At 33.2% G+C, this 21935-nt stretch overlaps 1 long non-coding RNA gene across 2 annotated transcripts in view; it reads right to left on the bottom strand.

Annotated features, from left to right (window-relative positions):
* LOC134731313 (uncharacterized) overlaps nucleotides 1-21935 on the bottom strand; it is a 249071-nt gene that overhangs the window by 55672 nt on the left and 171464 nt on the right. The window lies entirely within an intron of this gene.

Here is a 21935-nt window from a genome sequence, read left to right as displayed (position 1 = left end):
AAAGATAAGGATGTAGTTTAAAATGGAACATATGCATTTATTTATGTCATTTTAGTTTTATTTGACCTGGAAAAGGACTTTAGTCTTTCATTGCTTTTGATGATCTTGATACATGGTAATATCATTTTTGTAATTTATTTGATCAGTTTTATTAAGGTATACCTGACAAATAAAAATTGTATATAATTGAAAAAGTTTTTTAAAAGTATGCAGCCCGATGTCTTAATATTCACATACATTGTGAGTAAATAACATAATTGAGATAAATAACATATGCACTAACTCACAGTTACATTTTTTTGTGGTGAAAATATTTAACATCTACTTAGAAAATTTCAAGTATACAATATATTGTTATTAACTATTGTTACCATTATGCACAGTAGATCTTCAGAACTTATAACTGTAAGTTTGATATCTGAGAATATTAAAAGCCAGTAATTTTGTATACTCCCCTTCAATTTGAGATCTTCATGTATTTCATCATAATTAGATTTAGATTAAGCATCTTTGATAGGAATCACAAAGAAGTGATACTGTATTCCTCCTATCCAGTCTATCAGGGCACAGCGTTTAACTGATTTCATTGTTTATTGATTCTGAGCCCTTGATTAAGATGACACATGCTAAGATTATTCATTCTAAAGTTATTGTTTCTCCCCCTTTCTTTTTGTTCTAAATAAGTATTTGGATGGAGATATTATTAAATATCTCATCATATTTTCTATGTATTCACTCATTAATTTATATTAGTATAGACTCATGAATTTCTATATGATTTAATGGATTATAATCCATTACTATTATTATTAAATGCTCAAATTCTACAGTGAATATCTCTTTAAGTTGATTTCTGTGTCTTTTGACATGCACCCATTGTTCTTTGAGCACTTTTTAAAATTTTTTGTCCCAGAAAATTCTCCAATCTCATTTTGTACTTCTAGAATCAATCATTTCTCCAAGGACTCCTAGAACATTTCAGTGGATAGTAGAGAAAAGAAACAAAAATCTTGGCTCTACATGTACTCATTGCTATTGGTATGACACTGTACATGGAAATATTGTAGTACAGGGAGGTAGATATATATATGCACACATACCTATATGCACACGTTCATATTTATATTAATTTTATATAGATATATTGAAATCTCTGAGCTCATACTGTTATCTCCAACTTGAATACAACACTACAGGTTTATTTTGATTTTCCCCATTTTTCTCCACTATACATTTGCATGTCCTCATACTTCTTGGGCTCCAAAACCCAATAATGAACTCCTCCCAATTAATTTAATGCCTCATCACCTTGACATGTGCTAAGACTCCCTACTCTAAGCTACTAGCCCACCAATGATAACCTCCTTACTCCACTTCTTCAATGATATCCCAGGGTAGACTGCAGCTTCCTCATATGGATATCATTCTACTGCAACTCTAATTCCAATACTGTGGGCTGCGCAGCCACTGCCATTTCTACCAACTCCTCTGCCCAGTATGGATTTTCTAGGTAATACTGTTTTGCGACCAAGAGCCCTTGTGAGGATGTCCTTTTTCTTTGAACGCTGTCCTCACCTTACTCAGAGTCTGACTCCAGGTGTTGGAGTACCATGGCTTACCATCAACACACTCACACACATAAGCACCTGCTCTGCTCAGTCCCACCTAGTAGCCTTTGAACTAAAATATTCAGGAAGAGAAGGAGTAAAAGGCAGAGGAGAGAAGAGAAGAGGAACAAGAGAAGAGGGAAAGGCAGAAGAACTCCAGCTTGTTTTGAAATGTTGTATCACATGTTAGAACAACATAATTTACAGAACGAGCCAAATGTGAAATCTCACAAAAACAAACTTAACAAACTATTAAGCATGTCACAAAGACTGTGACCTACTGTCTATGAATATTAGATGTTTTGAAGAATTGTCTCCTAGAAGATGCTATTTTAAATCTAGTTTCTCATATATTATTGTTATTAATGTTATTGTTATTGTACCAGTTTACATTCTACCAGAATTGTAAAATTGTTCCCTTTTCACCATGTCCACACCAACATCTGCTTTTTTTTATTTTTAAATTATGGTCATTCTTTCAGGTGTAAGGTGGTATCTCACAGTGGGTTTAATTTGCATTTCCCTGATAATTAGTGATGTTGAGAATGTTTTCATATGTTTGTTAGCCATTTGTATATCTTGTTTTGAGAATTGTCTATTCATGTCCTTAGCCTACTTTTTGATGAGATTATTTGATTTTTTCTTCCTGATTTGTTTGAATCTCTTGTAGATTCTGGATATTAGTTGTTCATTGGATGTATATATTTCAATATTTTCTCTCATTCTGTGGGTTGTCTGTTTACTATGCTGATTATTTATTTTGCTGTGCAGAAGACTTTTAGTTTCATTAAGTCCTATCCATTTATTTTTGCTTTTGTTGCATTTGCTTTTGGGTTCTTGGTCATGAACTCTTTGCTTAAGCCAATGAGTTTCCCCGATGCTATCTTCTAGAATTGTTATGGTTTCAAGTCTTCGATACAAGTTTATGGTCCATCTGGAGGTGATTTTTGCATAAGATGAGACATGAAGATCCAGTTTTATTCTTCTACATATGGCTTGCCAATTATCCCAGCATCATTTAATGAATAGGGTGTCCTTTCCACATTTTATGTTTCTGTTTGCTTTGTTGATGATCAGTTGGCTATAACTATTTGGCTTTATTTCTGGGTTCTCTATTTTGTTCCATTGGTCTACATGCCTATTTTTTATCCAAGTACCATGCAGTTTTTGTAACTACAGCCTTGTGGTATAGTTTGAAGTCTGGTAATGTGATGCCTCCTGATGTGATTTCTAGTTCTGTGATTTTTTTTTCTAGTTCTGTGAGGAGTGGTGACAACACTTTGATGGAATTACATTGAATTTGTAGAGATTGCTTGTGCTCTTTCAGACTTTTTGATGTAGTTATTTAAGGCTATAAACTTTCCTGTTAGCACTGCTTTTGCTGTATCTCAGAGGTTTTGATATGTTTTGTCACTATTATTCAGCTTAAAGAAGTTTTTAAATTTTCATCTTGATTTTATTGTTGACCCAAAGATTACTCAAGAGCAGATTATTTAATTTCTATGTATTTGTATAGTTTTGAAGGTTCTGTTTGGAGTTAATTTCTAGCTTTATTGCTCTGTGGTCTGGAAAAATACTTGATAAAATTTTAATTTTCTAAATTTATTGAGACTTGTTTTATTACCTATTATATGGTCTATCTTAGAGAATGTTCTATGTGCTGAAGAAAAGAATGTATATTCTGCAGTTTTTGGGTAGAATGTTCTGTAAATATTTGTTAAATCTATTTGTTCTAGGGTATAGTTTAAGTCTATTGTTTCTTTCTTGACTTTCTGTGTTGAGGACCTCTCCGGTGCTATTGGTGGAGTATTGAAATCACCCCCATTATTGTGTTGCCATATATCTAATTTCTTAGATCTAGTTAGCCATTGTTTTATAAATTTAGGACCTCCAGTTTTAGGTTCATATATATGTAGGACTATGATCTTCTCCTGTTGGACTATTTATCATTATATAATGTCACTTTTGTTTTCTTTTGGTGCTTTAAAGTCTGCTTTGCCTGACATAGGAATTGCTACTCCTGCTCACTTTTGGTTTCAATTTGTGTGGAATATCTTTACCATAGGTTTAGTGAGTTCTTATGTGTTAGGCGAGTCTCATGAGGACAGTAAATACTTGGTTGATGGATTTTCATCTATTATATATTTTTCAAGTGGCACATTTAGGCCATTTAGGTTCAACATTAGTATTCAGATGTGAAGTAATGTTCTATTCATCACATGAGTTGTCACCTTAATATCTTGTTTTTTTTTCATTTTGTTTTTGTTTTATAGGACCTGTGAAATTTATGCTTTAAGGAGGTTCTATTTTAGTATATTTTGAGGTTTTGTTTCAAGATTTAGAACTTCTTTTAGAATTTCTTGCAGTGCTGGTTTAGTAGTGACAAATTCTCGTAGCATTTGTTTCTCTGAAGAACACTTTATCTCTCCTTCATTTATGAAGCTTAGTTTTGCTGGGTACAGAATTCTTGGCTGACAATTATTTTGTTTTAGCAGGCTAAAGATGTACTCTGATACCTCTGGCTTATAAGATTCCTGATGAGAACTCTACTGTTACTCTGTTGTATTTTACTCTATATGTTTTCTGATGTTTTTGTCTCACAGCTCGTAAAATTCTTTGCTTTGTCTTGCCTTTAGATAACCTGATGACTATATGCCTAAGTGATTATCTTTTTATGATAAATTTCCCAGGTGTTCTTTGAGCTTCCTGCATTTGGAAGTCTGGATCTCTAGCAAGGCCAGGGAAGTTTTCCTCAATTAATTCCTCAAATACATTTTTCAACTTTTAGATTTCTGACTTTTCTCAGGAACACCATTTTTATCATCTTTCTCAGGAACAACAATTATTCTTAGCCTTGGCCATTTCACATAATCCCAAGTTTCTTGGAGGCTTTGTTCATTTTAAAATTTTTTTATTTTTCTTTATCTGATTGGTCAATTTAAAAGCCTTCTCTTTGAGCTCTGAAGTTCTTTTTTCCACATCTAGCCTATTGTTAAAACTTTCCACTGCATTTTGTTTTTCTCTAAGTGTGTCTTTTATTTTCAGAAGTTGTGATTTTTTATTCTTTATATCTATCTCTCTGGAGAATTTTTCATCCATATCCTCTATTTTTTTACAAATTTAAGTTGTTTTTCACATTTCTCTGATATCTCCTTGAGTAGTTTAATTATCAACCTTTTGAATTCTTTATCTGGCAATTCAGAGATTTCTTCTTGCTCTGGATCCATTGGTGGGAGGTGATGTAATCTTTTTAGGATGTTACAGAGCCCTGTTTTGTCATATTACCAGAATCACTTTTCTTATTCCTTCACATTTGGATAGACTATTTCAGTAGAGAGTTCAGAAACTCAAGCCCTGATGTTCAGATTATCTTGTCCTGTGGGGTGATCCCTTGATGTGATGTTCTCTCCCTTCCTCTAGTGGGTGGGGCTTCCTGAGAGCTGGATTGCAGTTAACTGTTATTACTCTTTTGGGTCTAGCCAAAAGGCTACCAGGCTTTCGACTGGTGCTGGGGGATATCTGCAAAGATTTTGTGATGTGATCTGTCTTTAGGCCTCCCATCCATGGATGCCAGCACTTGTTCTGGAAGAGGTGGCAGAGAAGTAAAGTAGACTCTGTGAGAGTATTTTGTGTGCTGGCTTTCTTGAATGCTGGTTATACTAGCACTGAAGTTGTCATGTGGACACATTCAGGACCTCTGGTTAGCCAGGATGTTGCAGGCAATGGAATTAGGTGTTGTCTTTTCTTTTCTGTGATCTTGGTTATTCTATCATGAGTGCAGTAATGGCTTGAGTTTGCTGGCCTCCAGCCGGGAAGTGATACTTTCAACAGAGCACTAGCTATGATAGTAGTAGGGGACTCTAAGCTTGCCCTAAGATGACCAGGGTAAGGATTTTGAATTCTCTGTCAATGGGCAGGGCTACTAAGCTCCCAAGAGTTTCTGTGTTTTGTGTACACCTACAAAGGCAGGAAGGGAAATATCACCAGGTTGGGGCAGGGTTAGGCAGGTCTAGGCTCAAACTCTTCTTAGTTAGGGCTTACCTTGGCAACTATGGTGAATGGGGGGTTGTTCTCAGGCTAATGGAGTTTATGTTTCTTAGGCGACCTTGGCCACCTCTTCTGTGTTATATAGTTCACCAGGGAAGTGAAGGATAGCCAGTAATGAAAGGTCTCACCCAGTTCCCATGAAGTTGGCAAGATCAGTCTCATTCCAGCAGTGCCTTGGTCAAACCTTGCCTCAGGCTGTGAGAAGCCCCACTGAGAAAGCAAACGTGGCTTTTGCACCTAGCCCCTTCACATCTGCCCACTCCATCAGTGGCAGCACCTGTGTTCCTGCACTCGCTCATACCTGCAGCATCTTCTGCTTGTCCCCTGGACTTTGCTTGAGAAAATTTGTGCCCAGCTGAAACTTTTGCCTGATTCTCTTTTGCCTGATACTCAAATGCTGATTTTCTTCTTGGTTTTATTTGTATTATCGTTATTTATATTTAAACACGTTGTTTTAGTGGAGTCTCATAGAAATAACATTGATTTGGGTTCCTCCCTTTAAGACATTTTAAATTTTTTTAATTGGTGATTTGACTTTTACATTTACTCATTAGAGAATATAATGATTCCAATGTTTACATTTTATCTAAAAGTATAAATGTTTGTATTTTAAGTATACTTGTTAGCTTTACTCTTAAGCCATTTTAATATGTGTAGTCAACTGTTTCTATTAATCTTTTTTAGCTTATACATTTTTAGTGATATACTTTGCCTCATATTGTTTATGTCATAATCAATAAATGTATGTTTTTTTCTGTTTCGTCTCTTATTTTCCAATATCTTAGTTTCATTATTTCTATTTTGGCAGTAAATAAAATATGTAAATGATTATTATTCTATCTTCATTCAGACCTATGATCATATCTTAGATCTAAAATTAAATATTTATTCCTGGAAACACCCAAACTCCCAAGATTGAATCAGGATGAAATTGAAATACTTAACATACCAACACAGAGTTCCGAAATTGAATCACTAATTCAAAAAAAATCTACCAACCAAAAAAAAAATCCCTGGACCAGATAGATTCACAGCTGAATTCTTCCAGATGTGCAAAGAGGACCTGGTACCAATTCTACTGAAACTATTCCAAAAACGTGAGGAGAAACTTCTCTTTAACTTATGCTAAAAAGCCAGCATCACTCCAATGCCAAAACAGGGGAAGACACAATGAAAAAGGAAAACCATAGGCCAATATTTCTGGTGAACATGGATGCAAAAATCCTCAACAAAATACTAGCAAACTGAATTCAATAGCACATCAAAAAGTTAATTCACCGTGATCAAGTAGGTTTTCTTCCTGAGATGCAAAGTTAGTTCTACATATGCAAATCAATAAATGTAATTCACCACATAAATAGAATTACAAACAAAAACCATATTATCACCTCAATAGATGCAGAAAGAGCTATTGATAAAATTCAAAATAACTTCATGATAAAAACTGTCAATACCCTAGATATCCAAGGAACATACATCAAACTAATAAAAACAATCTTTAACAAACTCATAGACAACATCACACTGAATGGGCAAAAGATGGAAGCATTCCACTTAAGACCCAGAACAAGACAACGATGCCCATTCTCACTACTCCTATTCAACATAGTACTAGGTATAAACTAATAAAAATTTGGCACAGTCAATACATTTTTTCAAATGTTAAAGCATTTATTTATCCTTGTAGAACATTTGAATGTATAGTTTCTTCTCATTCCTCAGTTCTTCACTATGATGCATTTACAAAACAATTACTGTCAAAAGCTTCATCTGACAAGAGTGACTTGGAGTGGTAGAAATCTGCTACAATATTTATTTAATGATCTCTCACACCTACTCAGGGCAAGTGTTTTGGAATATCCCAACACTTGCTTTTGAATCTCCCAAACTGAGGTCTGACACTTATTAATGAGTTATTTTATTAATTAATTTTTAATGAGATTTCTAATGAATTATTTATTTTCTGAATCTGTATTTTTCACATAGGAAATGAAGAAAAATTTCACTATTTACTTTAATGTGTTAGTTACAAAACTGTCATCTAATAGGTCTTAATTTATCGGTACTCTATAAATTGCAAAAAGCAATCTTTATTTTCTATATAGTATTGCTTACATCGGTAATTCAATTAATGTAGCAATTGCTATTCCTTATTGGCTGATGCTGTCTCAGTTTTAATACTGTAACTCCCAGAAACCAAAGAAATTTCTATAGCTCAGTACACTAAATAAGTATCAATAGATATTATGTGTTCTTTTCTTTAAGAAGCCTTAATTTCACATACATACATAGCAATGTACTGACTGAATTTTATCTCTTATTAGGCTCTTGCATGTGGCCCCTCATTTTGATAGCAAAATAATTTATTTTAATTTAAACCTGAGACTATTCTTGTTATTAGTGCTTTTCCTAATTTTCAGGATCATTCTTTCAAAAGCTTGATTTATGAATGGAAGAGGAGCCCGCATTGTGAATTAATTATTCATGTTTGAGAAAACATGTTTTGAAAGTGTTTATTTTTAAGCTAAGAGAAGTTAATTTACAAATAATAATATTTTTAATTGATTTCAAGCCTCTGTGCCTGGGGTGGGCTCTGGGAAGAAGTACTTTCAGAAATGCTCAATTGATTTTTATTATTATGCAAATTTGAGAAACTATGCCCAAGAAGATAATCATATTTTAATTTGTAACAAACACAACTATATTATTTATTTGCCATAAAAGTGTCATAAGAGAAATATTGCCATTGTTTAAAACACTACTTAGTGATAAATAAGAACAAAATTTTGTCATTAGCTGCAATATGGATTAGCTTGTGGGCTATTAAGTGAAATAAGACAGGCACACAAAGATAAGTATCACATGTCCTCTCTCCTATGTGGAAGCTCAAAGAGTTGATCTCACAGTAGTAGAGAGTAAAATAGTGGTTACTAGAGGCTGGGAAGGGAAGGGTATGTCGGGGATAGCTGGAGATTGGTTAATGAATATAAAAGTACAGCTACATAGCACAAGTAAGTTCTCGTGTTCCATAGCACTATTTCGTGACTGTAATAAATGACAACCAATAGTATATTTTCAAATAGAAGAGCAGATTTGAATATTCTCAACGTAAAGAAATAATAAATATTTGAAGTGATGGATTGCCAATTACTCTGATTTGATTGATACACATTGCATGTAGGTTTTGAAATATCACCTTGTACCTCATAAACATGTACTATTATTATGTGTCAATTAATAATTTTTAAAAAGTTGTCAGTGTAATACATTAAAGATGTTTGTCTACTCCTATAAATGCTTCTGAAAGAACATAAGAAAATGTATAGATTGTTATATTGGTCCTTTTATATCCTTTGAAAACATAATAGAACTTCTTTGCATTTATAAAATAATAAAACTTAAATGTGAACATATATACATTTCTGCTATTTTCATTTGATTCATACCAATGTCAAGGAGAACTCATAAATTTGTACATGACTTTTTGCCCCATGTCTTGAACACTAATCAATGATTTAAATTGGTATAAAGTGTAACTTATTTAAATAAATAAACACTAAAAAGTTTCATTATTTCCATTGATATATCCGAAAAAACACATATATGCCTTTTAGATTTGTACTTTGTATGCTGAATATTATAGAGTGAATATGAGGCTTTGTTTTGGAAGGGATGGGAGGTTTCCTGGGCTCTGGGACTCACGGTGTCAAAATAAAGACAGTACTGGCCAAGATATATAAGTAAATATGATTTTAAAAATCTTATTTAAAAATGAAACTGATATATCTTATGAAGTGTGATATCGGGCAAGATGCTTTAGGCAAACACATTGATACTTGTAACATTAAATTTTTCAAGTTTTCTTAATACAAAGTTTTATTCATTAAAAAAACTTTCCCATGTCCCTACAAAGGACGTGAACTCATCATTTTTATGGCTGCATAGTATTCCATGGTGTATATGTGCCACATTTTCTTTTTTTTTTTCTTTTTTTTTTTTAATTATACTTTAGGTTTTAGGGTACATGTGCACAATGTGCAGGTTTGTTACATATGTATCCAGGTGCCACGTTGATTTCCTGCACCCATTAACTTGTCATTTAGCATTAGGTATATCTCCTAATGCTGTCCCTCCCCCCTCCCCCAACCCCACAACAGTCCCCGGAGTGTGATGTTCCCCTTCCTATGTCCATGAGTTCTCATTGTTCAATTCCCACCTATGAGTGAGAACATATGGTGTTTGGTTTTTTGTCCTTGCGATAGTTTACTGAGAATGATGTTTTCCAGTTTCATCCATGTCCGTACAAAGGATATGAACTCATCCTTTTTTATGGCTGCATAGTATTCCATGCTGTATATGTGCCACATTTTCAGGGATGAAGCTGGAAACCATCATTCTGAGCAACCATCACAAGGACAAAAGACCAAACACCGCATGTTCTCGCTCACAGGTGGGAATTGAACAATGAGAACACTTGGACACAGGAAGGGGAACATCACACACCGGGGCCTGTTGTGGGGTGGGGTGAGAGGGGACGGATAGCATTAGGAGATATATATATATATATATACCTAATGTAAATGATGAGTTAATGGGTGCAGCACACCAACATGGCATATGTATACATATGTAACAAACCTGCACGTTGTGTACATGTACCCTATAACTTAAAGTATAATAAAAATATTTTTTAAAAACTAAAAAAAAAAAAAAAACTTTCCCTTACTTTGTCTTTCTCTCTCCTGTTCACATACACACAAAAATTTCTTCTGGAATAATTAGTTCATAGTTCCAGTATATTTAGTGAATTTATTTGAAATAGATCAATAAGGAAGAATTTCTTAAACAAAATAAAGGTACATTTAGTTCTTTATGTGACAAAATGCCCCTAGGGCAATTTCACTTTCATAAATTTTGGGTAAAGTATTTAAACTGTTGCATAAATTGATATCTTTTACTTTCCTCCCAGTCTCATTTTAATCCACATATTGCAAATTCAGTGCTCCTAACAAATGAGATACATTTTCTGCCTCCTAAATATCAATGGTCTTTTTAATAAATAATTTACATTTCTTGCATATGCTCTTGATATTTTGCTCTGATGCTGTACATTATTGTCGGTGAACTAGAACAGTTATTATAAATTTAGTACTAATGAATAAGTCTATTGAAAACACTTTCTATCAAAGTGACACATAAAATTTATGTATGTTATATGCCTATTAACTGAAAACTTCATAAAAGACATCAGAAAAAAACTGTTGACTAAATAGTTATTTGTATTACTCAAATATTTTATACAGCAGAAAACCACAGAGACCGTGTTAGTGGTATCTCAAATGGGAGACACAGAAAGAGGATAATGATAAAATCTTAGGGCCTAGAGTAAGACATTTTAGGATGGCTCTTGAAAAGCAAAGGACTGAGTGATATTGTACAGACTTTTATGGCAGTTTTCTTTCTTTCTGTTTTTTTTTGTTGTTGTTGTTGTTTGTTTGTTCTAAAGATGACACATTGAAGCAAAAGTCTTCAAGCAAGTCTTGATAAACAAGCTATTATTAGCATTATTAAGAAAGCTATTTGAGGGAGTTCACAGTTTCAACTTTGATCAGCATTTTTTCCCCCTGAAACACAGTAGCTAAGCTATTTCTGGTCATCAGCAGTATTTAACACAGGAAAATTAAGCATCCATGGTTCCAGTATGGTCTAACAAAGACACAGAAACAAATGTTGCTTTAATTTTCTTGGGTGTAATGGTTATAATTTTATGTGTGGCCCTTTTCCTAGTATCTATTGACTTAATATAGAACAGCTGTGTAGACTAATGTTTGAACATTTCTGTTATCCAGTCAAAAGCAATGTATTTGAATCCCAACAACGACACTACGATTGGTACCCATGGCAAGTTACTTAACTCTTTAAGATCCTCTCTACTATTCTGAAAACATTTGCTGTAGTAAAAAAAAAAAATTAACTAAAATATTGCATATATATTCTGAATATAGACTATCAAACATGGTAAGTGCTTTAAATATTAGAAAATAATATATAAATAATATTTCTAAATTTATTATAACCTATTAGTATTATTAGCATAGGCTGCAGTACATGGTAAGTGCTTATTACTACGTTATATATATGTATATATAATATATATATTAATATATAAATGTGTTATTTCCCATTAGGGTTATCTTGTTTTTTCTTTTTAAAATTATTACATTTGTTCCACACATTAATTTGTTTATATGGAATATATAGAAATATTATTCTTAAAACATATGCAACCATTGAATAACTAATAAGTAAACAGTCAACCTGACACTAATGAGAAAAAGAAATTAGGTAAAAGACTATTTTGTGGCTGGGCGCGGTGGCTCACGCTTGTAATCCCAGCACTTTGGGAGGCCGAGGCGGGCGGATCACGAGGTCAGGAGATCGAGACCACGGTGAAACCCTGTCTTTACTAAAAATATATAAAAAAAAATAATCAGCCGGGCGTGGTGGCGGGCGCCTGTAGTCCCAGCTACTCGGAGAGGCTGAGGCAGGAGAATGGCGTGAACCCGGGAGGCGGAGCTTGCAGTGAGCCGAGATTGCGCCACTGCACTCCAGCCTGGGCGGCAGAGCGAGACTCCGCCTCAAAAAAAAAAAAAAAAAAAAAAAAAAAGACTATTTTGTATGTGTCACTACTGTGATACCAATGTTTTCACCTCATAAATAACAGCTACATGGCAGTAAAAATGATGTGGATTTATAAGATAGTGGAATGTTTTAGTTATTTTAAGAGTTTAAATCTCCAGAAAATGAGAAGATTATTCCAGGTACATATTCCATAACAGACACCTCCACAACGGGGAGTAGAAGCCAGAAAATGCCTGGTACTGTGAAACGACAGCTTAAAACTGTGTTACAAAAACTAATTCAATTATGATGTCAAAGGGAAGCCAGATAGAAAGCACAAAAATATTTCCTGGAATTTGCTAAATTCCTCCATTCTTCCACAAAGAAAGCACCTGGTACATACCATGTGTCCGAAAAATACAGCCTCACTGTATTAGTGAGCTAGGGCTACTGTAACAAAATACCACTGATAGGGTGGCTTAAAAAACAGAACTTGATTTCTCACAGTTCTGAAAACTAGAAGTCCTGGTCAAGTTGTTGGCAGGCTTAGTTTCTTCTGAGGCCTCACTGTGTCTTTCTATGGTCATCTCTCTGTGGATGTACATGTCTGGTGTCACTGTGTGTACAAACTTAGTCTTCTTAAAAGCACATCAGTCACATTAGATTAGGCCCACCCTACAGGACTAATATTTACTTAATTTATCTTTTAAAGGTCTTATCTCCAAATATAATTACATTTTGAGATACTGAGGTTTTAACACTTCAACGTATACATTTGGAAGCCAGTGCACGATTCAGCCCATAACACTCATTCTCCATGTTTTTAAAATAACACTAAATGGGAAGAGGGAAAGACAATATATTTGAGCAAGTCGCAGTAGCCAATGTGTCAAAATAAAAAGCAAGTTAAAGGATACACAACTGCAACATCTTGGTAGAAAAAAATCTTCCAAAAAATTAAAAGGCTTTAGACAGCTGAAATAAAAATAATATTTTTTCTATGAGTACTATTGAGAATATTAGTATTCTAAATCACTTTTCCTTATCAATCTAAGTGGTGTACAATTTCAGTATTCACTTTATTATGAATAATCTAGATGGCCTCATGTCTATTGATGTTAATTACCAAGGCAATTATTCTGTTCAATTTTAGCAAATTTTTATGGCTTGATCTCTACCAATAGTATTTTTGATAAATTGTGTTATGTCTCTGAATTTTCGCCAAGAACTCAACGTGGTAAATGGTTTCTATCTGAAGATATCCTAGAGACATCCCTTGAATAAAGTTGATCATCTTAGCAAGATGCCTACAGAGTGAACATGACATTTTGCAGTACAATTCATGTTTTAAAGTCTTCTCTTATACAATGTTACGGCATAACTACGTGAGGCATTTTCTTGGGTGAAATATATATCCAAATAGTGATTTCATGTCAGTATTGAAGTTTTAATATAAAAGTTCAATTATATCAGTTATGATGTCGTCTTAAAAATTCTTTAGAAAGTATACTGTTGACCCAGATGGTGAAGTCCTGAAAATATCATACAAAACAATGCCTCCTTTAGGATGCTAATATTCCAGATAACATTTATATTTGTGAGTATGGCGGATGGTGGTAGTGAGAAGTGTAACTGCATTTATGTCACATTTGTTTGAATGCCTTAGTTTTAGGTAATGGGGGTTGTCAGAAGAATAATTCTGGCATATCTTTCAAAGCTGTGAAAGGGCTAAGTGGCCTTCACTGGTTTCATTTCAAGATAGAAGTAGAGTCTCATTGCACATGAATTGCTGGAAACAGGAAAACTGCTATCAGATAACATCATTATATAACACAAGCAGTTCTGCTTATCTGTTCTGTTTCAAAGAGTCAGACTATATTCAATTGATTGAGTGCGATTTGAATTGAAGAAAAATTGCATGGATGTATCCCACCTCTACTTGAATTTTTTTATTTATTTTTGCACTAAACTACACTTTAATAAGAAAAAATAAGTCAAATAGACTTTAGACATAGCAATATTTTATATCTACAAATCACAGTGAGATAATTGCAACCTAACTCAATGTAGCAAAATTTGGTGAGAAGAGATAAAATCGCAGTTTTAACCACAGTGATTCCTGACATCTTCTGCTGAAATGGAAAAATCATACAAAATCAGGAAAGAATGTCTTGTAAGTTATGGTGAGAACATTTACAAATTTTCTTTTTTAACTTTTCCCAGGAAGAAACAAATGTCTTAAATTGTAGTGTTATTGGTTTCCCTGGTGAAGTATCCTTATATATTTTGCCTAGGGAATTATTACTTGTCTACCCAACTTCCACAGGTGAAAAGAAAAATAATTACAAATGACTAATTTAGAAACCATTATAAAATAAGTCATAAAAAGGATCGTGTTAGTATGAACAATGAACAATTTGAATATCTGGTAAAATAATTAAAATTGTAAAGTGTTTTTTCTATTTTAATATTTATTGAAGTGTTGAATACACACAGAAAAGGGCAGTCATTAGAAGAAGACAGTTTGCTGAATTGTCACAAATTAGACACACTTATATATCCATGAAATCTCTTTGAATAAAATAAATTCATTTGTTTTAAATGACTTTGTTTCCATTTTAGGCAGCTGGGCATATGATAGAATTAGTTTTCTCTTATTGCATAACAAATTGCCCCTCAAAATTCGTGATTTACAAGAACGAATGTTTATCATTGCTTACAGTAGGGGTCTCCAACTCCTGGGCCACGGACAGGTACCAGTCCACAGCCCGTTAGGACTGAACTGCAGGGCAGGAGGTGAGCAGTCGGTGAGAGAGCATTACAGCTTGAGCTCCGCCTCCTGTCAGATCAGCTGCAGCAGTAGATTCCCATAGGAGCAAGAACCCTATTGTGAAGTGCACAGGCAAGGGATCTAGGTTGTGCACCCCTTATGAGAATCTAATGCCTGATGATCTGAGGTGGAGCAGTTTCATCCCAAAACCATCCCCTGCTGTCTGTGGAAAAACTGTGTTCCACAAAACCAGTTCCTGGTGCCAAAAAAGGCTGGGGACCAACTTTTGGGCTGGTATGGTCTCTATGGGTCATAATTATAAAGAAAGATAAGCTGACAGTTTTTTTGGGAGTTGTGCTTCAGTGTCACCCGTGGCTTTAGTAAGCTGAAGCTGCTTTTAAGGTGTTTCACACATGGACAGCATTGTGTACTTGTTATTAACAGAGAGCTCAGTTATTTCCTAAGTGAGCCTCATTACAAGTTGATCAAAATATAATCATGAAGTTAGATTGTGTGATCCAGAAAAGCAAGAGTGAAGCAGTAGTGTTTTTTATGACCTGGTGTTACCTGAATAATATTCTTTCTGCCCTAGAAATTGTCCCTTATTAATTATGAATTCAAGGAGGCATACATCATTGATGGTCATCTTTGAAGCTAACATATTTAAGTATAAATAAATATACACCTATGCATTTGAAACCATGCATCTTAAACAGAACCAAGTGTTTGCAAATATATGCTTAAATTAAAATGCAGACACTTATAGAAAAAAAGAGCTTAGAAATTCAGGGAAAGTTGCATGAATATCTTATGTGTCATATGTCTTATGTTCTGGGGAAAGCACATAATATCATCTTTTGGTCTATATTTAATCTAGATGAAATTTAATAGTCTTGAAATAACCAAAAAAGTTTGCACTTATCGCCCATAGGAGTTAAAGGAAAAAAATCTGTTAAGGATGATTATGAAGAAAAGTTTTAAAAACATTTTACTTAGAATAGTTAAAATCAATATGCAAGAATAGCAGATGTGCCTCAATCCAAGTGGCAGGGATTTCAAGGACACAGATATCAGGAGAGTTCATTCCAATAGTCTCCAGGAGACAATCTACAGTTATAACATTTTTAAATAACATTACTCGACCACAGAATTAACACCATAAGCATCATTATTTGCTTAAGCCAGTCCTGTGGGTTGGGAAACAAAGGAAGATTATGTCACATTTGCCTGATGTACCAGTCAGAGTTTATGATATGTATATTTTTTATAGATTTATGTTGTTTACTTATGAGATGGTGAAGTTGAGATTTTTTTCAAACCATTGATATACACTTCATAATTTAATTCCACTAATAATTTTTTGCTTCATGTTGCCAGTGTAGATTTTCATCAAAACCTTGGTCTTCGTAGTTGGTATGGCCTTCACAATACTTAAGAATACAGTGGATGATCTTTTAGATGGTATTAGAAAGCTATATTGCAGAAAATCTTATGGCAATTAATAATATTTCCCTGTCATAAAATTAGCTTTAAAATAGAAAGTTTTGCGTTGAACTTCATTAATCACATGTCACCATTATGGACAGAACAGAAAAAAAAATCCTTGAATATAATTTTATGAAGATGTATTTATAAAGATCACTTTATCTTTTTCAATTAATCAATCTCTTTCTCTCACAGACTCACTCTCTCTCCATGTAGATTTAAGAACAATATATAAAATATATTATTTATAATTATATAATAAAATGTATATATATTTGATATAAAATACATAATTATATATTACCTATGTACATTTATAATGCTCTGCATATATTATAAATTAATAGGTTAAATTAAAATTTATCTACAATATATGTGTATATAGATTATAAATGGATATATCTATCTAGATCATATAGACATAAATAGATTATATATCTGTCATGTATATGTGGATGGATAGATAGATACATAGATAGATAATTGAAAGAGAATAATAAGAGCTACAGTGACAGGTGTTGAACCCCCTAAACAAAACCGGTTTTAATTCTAAATTGAGAATTCTTAATACCAGAATTTGTAATTGGCTTATCAGCTATTACTATGTAACAATTATGTTATAAAATTTCATCCTATCAATTAATTGACATTGACTTCTTTATTCTTCTCCATCTTTGTTATCTGTAATTCATAAATACAGATAAATGCATTAATCTGTATTTCATTAATTACTACTCCTAACTTACATTTTTTTCTTCTATTTTCAGTGTGTTTTGCAATTCTTTCATTAACTTATTTATTTGTGTGTTTGATTTGCTATTTTTTGTTGTTATTTTCTTATAGGAAAATATATACATAATTCAACTGAAAAAAACCCCTGCAATATGTATAACTTTCTTGCTCTTGGTTAACAAATTAAGTCGAACAGCCAGCACTGTTTCTGCAATCTGAGAGGATTGCCCTTACTATATTACCCACTGTGTCCCTTGGTTCTATCTTCTGGGAAGTCTTGCCCATTAGTCTTCTTGGCCCCTTCTGTGTTAGACATCGGAAAGATAGTCTTCCTAGAGGATTGAATTTTTACAGTTCTTCCTGTTTTACTCAGTTGAGAGTTTATGGGATTGAAATCATTACATGTTGTAAGGAGTTTCTTTGGCAAGATAACCCAACAAACTCTTATCTTAACAACCTGATGGATTAATTACTTCAAATAAATTTTCTTGCTGAGTAACTATAGCCAAATATTTTTTTCTAGACAAACCTTTATACTTGAGGTTCTCATCCTTTATTATATGGCTTCATCTTTGCCTGTCTCCTGGCCATTTATTTAATGGCTTTTTCCATGAAGCAACTCAAAACTGTCTTTGTGATAGGAAGGCAGCATCTTTAATACAAATTTTAGTAATAAGAGCAGTGGTTATTCTCTATATCTTGTATTAGTTTTGGGTTATTTTCACATATTTTCCTTCATTTTTTTCAAATTAATTTTTTAAACAGAAACTATAAGGCATATTACCAAATAATTATTTCTATATGAAAAAATAGATAATAGCAGGACAGTCTACACAATTTGTGGGTTCTAGGACAAAATGGAAATGTGGCCTTCCTTGTTCAAAAATAATTTCACAACATCCATGGAAAAGCCAAGTATGAGGACTTTCTAAACCTAGGACCCTCTAAACCTAGGACCCTGTGAGACTGCACAGTTTGCACGGCCAAGAAGCCAGCCCTGAGTAGAGATCATGAACAAGAAAAATCTCATTTATTCTGAGAGAAGTTACGAATTTTAAAATATTTAGTCAAGGAACTTTCAAGAATTCATTGTGTGAGTAGTTATCACATTAATACACTTGAACATAAAATTGGAATTTGTTGTTCTGTTTGTTAAGATATTTAAGTTAATGTTAAATAAGACGAAACAGTCATATGCAATGTCACCATACCGTATGAGCACATTTGTAATAAGTGTATAGATTGGACAAATGTCATGATTGTCTCTAAAATTTGATAAAGGCCAAGTGAGGTGGCTCACACCTGTAATTCTAGCACTTTGGGAGGCTGAGGTGGGTGTATTGCTAGATCTCAGGAGTTTGAGCCCAGCCAGGGCAACATAGTGAAAACCTGTCTCTACAAAAAATACAAAAAACATTAGCTAGGCCTGGTGGCTTCTGCCTGTAATCCCAGCTACTTGGAGTTGGGAGGGCTGAGGCAGGAGAGTTGCTTGAGCCCAGAAGGCCAAGTTTGCGGTGAGCTGAGATCGTGCCACCACTCCATCCTGGGCGGCAGAGTGACAGCCTGTCTCAAAATAAATAAATAAATAAATAAATAATAGTTGATACAAATAATCATTATTCTGATTACCTATTTGATTTGTTTATTTCATAGCTGTATTCCTTAAACATAATTATCTATACTTAGTATTTATGACACCACATCTTATTACATGTGATATTAGATTTTAATTTTTTCTGTGAAACTCTTAAAATACATTATCTTCAATTTCTAGATGTCTTTTGTTTAAATAATAAAACGGAAAGTAGGTTTGAAAATCTGTGATTATACTTTTAATTTTGAGTTTAAATTGTTGACTGTCCAAAGTACTTATTACTTTTGGTGAGACTACCCCTATTTAACACTTTTATTAGCATGCTAATAATTTTACATCTTTAATAATTTTCTATAAATTTAAATGATTCCAGAGGCAAATAATTCCAGAGGCTTAATATATAGTAAGTACTATATATTATACTAGAAGTATATAGTACTGAGACTATCATAAAAACATAATTATTCAAATTAGTAAGTATGCACTGGCCTAAAATAGCATAAATGGTAATTAATAATGAGGCATAAAAATATACCCAATTGCTTAATTCCCAGCAGAACCATATATCTAGTTTTATTGGCTATATGGTATGAAATCTCTTGATCACTAAGATAATAGTTTAACTGGCGAGATTCATTTTAAACTAATAAAATAATTAATTTATACTACGTTTAATTTTGACTCCTTTGTATGCTTATAATCTGTTTTGTCCTATACTCTGTGACTATTCTATTTCTTTCCTGAAATGTCTTTCATGGTAGGATAATAGTAAGGAAACATCATGCATTTACATAGACATTTTCTTAATTACTTTTCTTATATATACACATATAAATGTGTGTGTGTGTGTGTGTGTATATATATATATATATATACTTTAACACCATTTTATTTTTAAGTGAAGCATGCTGAGCAAAAATTTTAAAAGAATGTTACTATTTAAAAAGTTTTCTTTTAAATTTCTAGAACAAGTCTCAGTGGAACCTCCATTCAAAGTAACTTCCATCTGATGTAATCAAGTGTAATAGAAATAAAAAATATCTTACAGAAGACAGAACCAAAGATCAAGAAGAACAATGATAAATGATGACAAAGAGAGTGAAATAAGAGTCTGAAAAAGAACATTTGCTCCTCTAAGAACTATATTCCTTTTAATATATATCCAGTGAGGTTTTAGAACATCATATAACAAAGACGCATAAGCCTCCCTCCTATTTTGTCTCTTAAACATCGTGTGTGTGTGTGTGTGTGTGTGTGTACGTATACATATGTAATGTTTCTGCTCAGTTATCTCATTTTTATATTGCACATTTGTGTGATGAGGGACAATAACTATTGTTTTTTTCTTTTAGTTTTCAGTTGTCCAGAGCAAAAGAAGCCATGTACATCTGACATAGAAGAAATCACAAAACACAATGGGATCTTGGGCCTAGTGCTAGATATGCTGATTAGGTGGGAAATTTGGGATTGGGTAAAAATGTTTCATACATGGGTGAGGAGGAAACCAAATATTTCATGGACAGAATGACAGAATGCATTGGTGTTCAACCATATATGGGTCCCATCTTGAAAAATGCCATATGATAAGGTCAGGTTAAACTATGGGACTTATCAGCCAGAAAAACATAAGAAAAATGACCTTCTGGGCAGAACTTAAACCACCGACACTTATTTTTAAAAATCTTTTTTTTTCTTGACTCTGACATGCTAGAGTTGTATTTCTATGGAGCTTACGGTGTACCTTAGATATATTGATAAAGTCCACTTGCCAACCTATAATGGACATATAATCCAAACCAGACACTATCACGTTAAGTCATTGATATTAGATTGTGCAGTTTTTCTCTATAGTTTAGCCAGGATGTGGATAAAATCATCTTTCTTCAAAACTCTCATATAAGTCTCAGCGTATTAGATCAATTTCTATGATAAATGTATCAGATTGGTTCCCACTGTGAACTAAAATTAGTATAATTTAAGAATGGGTTAGTAAAGGGACTACTTTGAAATTAAAATTCTCTAAAAGATATATCACAGTACACCAGAGCTAATAATAACACGTTCTGTTAGCCTGAACAGAGAGATGCAATTGTAGTTACCAGAACCTGGAAGGAAAGAATTCAATGGAGTGAACCACCTTGAGTGGTGGTGTTAACAGCCAGGAAAAGATAAAGCAACAGAGAGAACTGTGGAATTAATAGTTCTCTAGTCACTGTTCTCTCTCCCTTTGACTTTCTGGTAGCTCCAACAGATCAGTCTCTTTTAACAGAGAAGGGTGGAGAAGGTAAATGAAGAAGTAAGCAGAAGACTTCCAGTTCAGTCAGATTTTTTTATTGACCTGGAAATAGCAACATTCAAAGTCAGAATGATATTGCAGAAAACTAAACAATGAATTAATTAAAATAAATTAAAAACTTAAAAAATAAAATAAAACAAAAACAATATTAATAAGATGGCCTAGGTTACAGGTTTGAGGAAAAAATAAAATAAGCAAGATGGGAAAGTGGAAAGAAATAATGCATTAAAGACTTAAAAACATGCAGTAGAGCTGATGTTAGTGTCAGTGTTTGAATAATGAAAAACACAATGAGGATTATCAAAGGAGTAAAAGCACAATTTTTTCTCTCCATATACTTTTCCAGAGGGAAGTTATTTCCTCTTCAGTGGACATCATTCCCTTCACTACCACTCACACACATACATGCACAGGCTCACATTCACAATAGATAATTATATTTCCTCAAAGAGTACTTAGTTTACTCACCATAATTAACAGATTATTACATGTTTAGACATACATATAAATTGAAAATAATGTCTTAAAATAGTTATATCAAAATGTTCCAATTATGTAAAAATTACTCAGATGTAGTAATTCTTACAGATTTAACTCAAACTGAATTTGATTTGGAATACCTATAAAATAATCCACTTCTTCTTCAGTCACTTCTTTGAGTACAAAATGAAAAAAGTTTGTATTATTTCTTACATCTTTTATAAAAATAGGTGAAATAGTTTTGAATCTTGATTTTAACTCATTAAATGATGTACTCTTCTAGTAAGATCCATTACTTGTTCA

This window comes from Symphalangus syndactylus, chromosome 15 (genome assembly GCF_028878055.3).
Source record: "Symphalangus syndactylus isolate Jambi chromosome 15, NHGRI_mSymSyn1-v2.1_pri, whole genome shotgun sequence".
Lineage (NCBI taxonomy): Eukaryota > Metazoa > Chordata > Mammalia > Primates > Hylobatidae > Symphalangus > Symphalangus syndactylus.
This window is presented reverse-complemented; position numbering and strand designations above follow the sequence as displayed.